The 6,959-nt window shown below is 33.3% G+C and overlaps 1 pseudogene; it reads left to right on the forward strand.

Moving 5' to 3' along the window:
• The first annotated feature begins 582 nt into the window (after positions 1-582).
• On the forward strand, positions 583-663 carry LOC119062311 (uncharacterized; annotated as a pseudogene).
• Positions 664-6,959: the final 6,296 nt, after the last annotated feature.

Raw genomic sequence — 6,959 nt, forward strand, 5'->3', positions numbered from 1 at the left:
TTTATTTGTTTCCAGAGAATTTTGATTTCTTCCTTGATATCATTGTTAACCTTTTTATTATTTAATAACATGTTGTTCAGTCTACCTGTATTTGAATATTTTTAAATTTTTCATGGAGGTTGGTTTCTAGTTTTTAGCCATTGTCATATGAGATCTCTTGGTATAATTTCCATTTTATTGAATTTGTTGAGATTTGTTTTGTGTCATTCCATGTGGTCCATCTTCGAAAATGTTTCATGTACTTTTGAAAATAATGTACATTTTGCTACTTTGGGGTGAAATGTTCTGTAAATATCAATTAAGTCCATTTGATCTAGAGTGTCATACAGTGCCACAATATTCTTGTTGATTCTTTAAAAGATCTATCCATTGTTCACAGTGAGTTGTTAAAAATACCCTGTGGTGACTGCAGTGCTATTGGTCTCTTTCTTGAAGGCCTCTAAGATGTTCCTTATATACTTGGGTGCTCCTACATTGGGTGCATATATGTGTACAAGGGTTACATCCTTTTGTTGGATAAATCCCTTAAGTACCAAGTAGTGACCTTGTCTCTTGTTATGACTTGTTTAGAAGTCTATTTGAAAGACTATACTTTCAGGGATCATTTCTATAGTTCATTACTAAAAGTCTCTTTTGTCTAATGTAACTATTGCTACCCTAGGTTTTTGCTTTATGTCAATTTGCATGAAATATTTTCCCACCCCCTCACTTCCAGCCTATGTAGATCTTTTATTCTGAGGTGGGTCTCTTGTAGGTAGCATATATATGCAGGTAGTACTTTCTTATCCTGCAGCTAAACTATGTCTTTTGATTAGAAATTTTCCATTTACATTTAAGTGTAATATTGATAGGTATTAATTCACTGTCGTTTTCCCCTTGGTACCTGCATTCCTCTCTCTCTCTTTTTCTTCAGTTTCTTAAAGCAATCTCTTCTGCATTTCTCACAATGCTGGTTTGGCGAAGATGTACTCTTTTAGCCCCGTTTGTTTGTTTATTTGTTTGTTTGTGAAGCTCCATATTTCACCTTCCAGTTTAAATGAGAGCCTTGCTTGGTAGAGTAGTCTTCGTTGCAGACCTTTCTGAACATTACCTGGAATATTTCATTCCATTTCCTTCTGTCTTGTAATGTTTCTGTTGAGGAATCATCTAATAGACTTATTGTCACTCTCTTTTATTAGCTGTTTTTCCCTTGCTGCTGTAAGATTCTCTCTTTGCCTTTAAATTTTGCTGTTTTAATTATGATGAGTCTTGGAGTGGAATTCCTTGGGTTCATCTTGACTGGGACCCTCTGTGCTTCCTGGACTTGCATGCATTTTGCCCTGACCAAATTAGGGAAGTTTTCTGTGATTAATTTTTCAAACAGCTTTTCTCTACCCCTTGCTCCATTTCTTATTTTTCTGGAATACTATTTGATGTGAATATTATTATGTTTCATGTTGTCCTGCAGCTCCCTTAAACTGTGTTCATTCTATTTTAGTCTTTTTTGTTGCTGTTACTCTAATTACGTGTGTTTTTTCCTACCTTGTCTTCCAACTTGCTGATTTGGTCCTCTGATTATTCTTATCCATTTTTATTCCTCCTACTATATTCTTTATTTCAGATATTGTTTTCTTCATTTTTTCCTGGCTATTACTCATAGTTTCTGTGTCCCCTTTCATGCTGATGTAGTTTCCACTATGTTTCTCGTAGCTCCCATAGAATTCCTTGTAGCTCTCACTGAATTTCTTGACCATCCTTATAACCATTATTTTGAACTCTGTGTCTGATAGATTGCTTGCTGTAATTTCATTTAGCACTGTTTCTGGGCATTTCTCTCTCCCTTTTGATTGGTGGTTGTTTCTTTGTCTTCTTATTTTAGGTGACTCTTTTCATTTGTTTCTATATATTAGACTTTTCTATTTTGACTCCATTTTTGTGTGGTGGATTTCTATGATAGGAAACCTGTGGGATTTATTGGTGCTGTCTCCTTTGTCTCCTGAGCTGGATGCTCTTAGAATGCTCTTTATGACGTTGATGTAGGCTCTCTTGTTGTAATTGGGTTTTGGTTGTTGGGTCATTTTTTAGTAGATTCTTCCCTATGGGTGGTTGACAGAGAGTCACACTACCCACAACATTTAATATTCTCTTGTACAGATGTGAATGGTGAAAAGCATCCTTCTACTCCTTGACTCCAAAAATTCATATTAGCTAAGATTTCAGTAATTGTTCAGTTTACTTGTGAGAAGATAAGCTGAAAAATCTATGCTAGCGGCACAAGCAAGTGAACTCAGCTTCCACATAATCAGCCAACATCTTCTCTCTTCTGATATATATTTTTAATGTTACAATGTATGACATTCTTGGTATTTTATTGGTCCTATTTAATTATTGATCTCTACTTAGTTTACTTATGAACTAAGTCTTTTTTACTTGGTGATTAAAGAAGAAGATTTTGCAAAATCTTTAATCTTTTATTTAAACTACTATTAAATCTTCCATCCAGCTTTCAATGACTGACAAATTTGATGAGCATTTATTTTATACCTTATTTGTTCTGTTGAAATCCTTAATATGTGGTGTTAATAACTGAGCACTGCAGCACACTTCAGGAATTTCATTCAGGTCAGCAATTTTTAAGTTTTTAAGAATCAAAACACAATAAAATCTACATTTATATGTGACCCAGAATGCAAGTGTATATTTAAATAGTAAAATAATTCTTCAAACTACTAATCTGCTTGATTATTTTTATATTTTGATCATAGTATTCTACTTATTTGAAGTAACATGTTATACATTTTTTTTCTAGATCTTCTAAATTTGTAATTTTTCATTGGAGAACCAACATTACCAAATGACGTAAGTAGGCTTAAGTCATTTGAACATATAACTTGGTAAATATTTTCTAATTTGATAATCGATATATCCTCATCTCGTTATTTATGGGGTACATAAAAAAACTGGAATTATCTTCTGGAGAGTGGGCCCCTTGTATTATAGGCTTCCTAAACTAAGTGACTGTTCTAGGAACACATCTGTATCACTGCACCAGCTGGTGATGTTGTGAGAGGCTGCACTAGTCTTCATTAACTTTTTTCTTGAAGACTATTTCAATATTTTTGCCCATTTCATAATTGGTGGTTTACAAGTCCTCCTGCCCACACTGTGCTCAGTGTTCAGCACTTCTGGACTAAAAACAGCATAACCTCCTACATCTACCCTCCCATTTCACCTGATCTCAATCCCGAGTAACTTCTGTTGTTTCCCTACATGAAAAGGGAAACATTTTGCCATGTGGAAGAAGCAAAACAAAGAAACAAAAAAGGACAACAGCAGAAGCACTAAAAGTCATCAAAATAGATGAATACAAAACTATTTTTAGCAGTAGAAAAAAATGTCCCCATAGGTGTATTGCATCAAATAGAGAGTACTTTGAATGTGACTGAAGTTTAAAATGTAAAAATAAATACACAATTTTTATAAATAAATTCTATTATTTTAGCATCCCCTCAGATGTATTTTCTTGAGTCACCCATCCTATAATTATACACTTGATACTTGAGACTACACATTAACATTTATACCAACTATGATACTTAGATTAAATGTCATTTCTTTTAAAAAATGATAATTGCTGAGTGACCAATCAAAAGTAATCCCCTTATTAAATATCTCCTTAAATAAAATGTTCTCCCTTTACAACATATTAGAATTTAGATTTTTATCCATTTAGCCATGACATATATTTCTTTTAATTGGGGAGTTTAACCCATATATACTTAAATTAGCTACTAGTGGAAAAGAACTTACTCTGGCCATTTTGTTTCCCGTATATCTTATTATCTTTTATCTCTCTTTTCTCTCTTACTTCCTTACTGTTGTTTTTTTTGTTATTTTACAGTTATATGCTTTGATTGCATTTTTATTTCCCTGGAAATTTTGAGGACACAAAGAATCAAGAGTAACTAGAGAATATCTTCTCTAAATTATTCTACATGAGAGGTAAATCATGTGTCTAATTTATTCAATTATCCTCATTAGAAAGTATTTATTTAAATTTTAAGAATCCAAATTCTCTAAATAATATTCTAGTACCTATGTATAGTTAATACAGTTAATAGTTAATAAGTGGGTAAATATTTAGGGAATTTATTAAAATGTGATTGTCTAACCACTACGCTATACATCTGAAACTAATATTAAATACTAAATGTAAACTGTAATTTAAAAATTAAATTAAATTAAAAGTTTTTTAAAAATATTCCAAAGTTTCTTCTAGACTCTAAACTGGGAGCTATTTTTAAATATTCTTTCTGAAAATTTTAATTTTCAGGATTTTGGGCTTCTCATAAAAAATAATGCATTTTTTAAAATGCAAGAGATGAGAAGAAAAAGCACTCAAATAAAAAAATGTTGATTTCTTTGTTTTAATTGCTGTTCAAGTAGAGTTGTCTCCATTTTTCCCCACCACTCCTCCTGACCCCAACCATTTCCACTCCACACCTCTGATCCTACCTCTCTTTGATTTTGTCCATGTGTCCTTTGTACTTGTTCCTGCAAACCCTTCCTCTCTTTCTTTCCACCATCCCCTCCTCTTCCTCTCTGGTTATTGTCAGTTTGTTCTTAACTTCAATGTCTCTGTTATATTTTGCTTGCTTGTTTGTTTTGTACATTAGGTTTCACTTCTGGTGAGGTCATAGGGTATTTATCTTTCACCACCTGTCTTATTTCACTTAGCATAATACTCTCCAGTTTAAAGTCCTACGGGAGTACATAGGCAGGGAAATATCAGCTATTCACACAGCACTGTTTTCACCAGTATGTCCCCTAGAGCAAGGGACATAAAGGAAAGAATAAACAAATGAGGTCTCATCAAAATAAAAAGCTTCTTCACAGCTAAAGAAAACATCAACAAAATTAAAAGAGAACCAAGCATACAGAAAAACACATTTGCCAATGATACCTTGGACAATGGTTTGACCTCCAAAAATATGTGAAGAACTCATATGACTCTACAGTAAGAAGACAAAAAAATTTTTAATGGGCAAAGGACTTGAACATTTTTTCAAAGGAGGACTACAAAGGGTCCACAGGCATATGAAAAGATGCTCATCATCACTGGTCATCAGGAAGATGCAAATTAAAACCACAATGAGATACCACAATTTCATGCCCATGAAAACAGCCATCATAAACAAATGGCAAGTTTTGGAGAGGATGTTGAGAAAAGGAAACCCTAATGCACTGTTGGTAGGAATGCAGACTGGTGCACTCACTATAGAAAGCAGTATGGAATTTCTTCAGAAAACTAAAAATAGAACTGCCTTTTGACCCAGTAATTCCACTGTTGGGATTATACCCTAAGAACACTGAAACTCCAATCCAAAAAATCTTATGTACCCCGGTGTTTATAGCAGCACAATTTACAATAGCCAAATGCTGGAAGCAACCTAAGTGCCCATGGGTAAATGAATGGATCAAAAATGATGGTACATTTACACAATAGAATACTATGCAGGAGAAAGAAGGAAAGAGAAAGAGGTTGATTTCTGAAGGCCTTATGAAGGTTAGGGAAATTTGAGGAACAATTAGAGGGCTAATGGTACTGGATATAAATAAATTAAAATGGAAATGTGGGAAGGGACTAGGTCATACAGGCCCATATAGAGGGGATGATTAATTCCATTTTGGTTTGTTCAGGTCAATCTCCTGGCCTACCACTGTTGTTTTTACCATAATCATTTACAAGTGTCTCAGTTTGTAAAACATTTTCTTTTTTCATTAAATCAACAAATTCATTGTGATGATTTTTAATATATAAGAAGCCACAATGGTGAATAATTTTAACATTATTGCACACAGTGGTAATAAGCTTTAAGGTTTTCAGAACTTTATCAATGACAAACAGCTAATTAGTGGAGTTTACTATAATATCTCTTTTTCCTAGTCAGAAATACTACTCTTCTAATGCTGATACTCTACTGAAGTTTACCATGATCTTCTTTCTTATTGCTGAATCCATTGATCCCTTTTACACTCTTATTAAAATATGGGTAGCATGTGACACCATGGCCCACTCTTATTGATGTCATAGTCATGGGACTTTGATTCCCATGTTCTACATTGCTGTCTTCCACATTTTAGTCCAATGAAGAAAGCAAAATATAACAATTGCAGAAAACAAATAGATGACCATGAGATAAAAGGAATGATAAAGTACGTGATTAAGGAAGTTAAATAAAGTCATCTTTTCACCAACATGCCTAATGACTGATCTAGTAAAAAAAACTGAGAAGCATCCATTGTTTGGTGGACATTACTCATTATTCCACCTACAGAAATTTTACTGCAGTCAAGGAGAGAGGTTATCTGATTTCTGTGGATTGAGGAATGGATGGATTTGAATATGTAAAAACCACAGAACAGAAAAATTATTTCAAAAAACATTTGGATGCTTAAGTAAGATAGGAGAGTAATATATTAAAATAAAGAAGATTAAAAATAGATCCACGAACAGGTTCTGAGATGCTGAATGTAAGTTTTATCTGGTAGCTTTTATTTCCTCTGTGAAATACACACCACTTCTGAGAGTGATATGAGCAAGTGCAGTAGGATTAGCTCTTCAGAGGTGGTTTGAAATAGTGATTGCAGGAGATAGATAGAACAGCAATAGAAATTTGTTATACATATCAGTTGATTCTATTGATCATGAATTTACAGTGCTCTATACACATCTATCCAGTGTTGCCATAGGCACTAGCAGTTTTTAGAAAAAGTTATAAAGATTATACATGGTGGAAAAGCAATCTATAGCTAATATTGTGCCAGTCAGGCATTATGGACGCAAACAAAAAAAAAAACAAGAAGTTTAGTATACTGGCTTATATTTATTATTTATTTGGTAAGATTGAAATAATATATTAATAATTCCTGTGTGGCTTAGTTCCCTATAACATATTTTTAATAAGCACTTTTCTTAT

This window comes from Artibeus jamaicensis, unplaced genomic scaffold (genome assembly GCF_021234435.1).
Source record: "Artibeus jamaicensis isolate MK-2021 breed Jamaican fruit bat unplaced genomic scaffold, CSHL_Jam_final contig_415, whole genome shotgun sequence".
NCBI classification, from domain to species: Eukaryota; Metazoa; Chordata; class Mammalia; order Chiroptera; family Phyllostomidae; genus Artibeus; species Artibeus jamaicensis.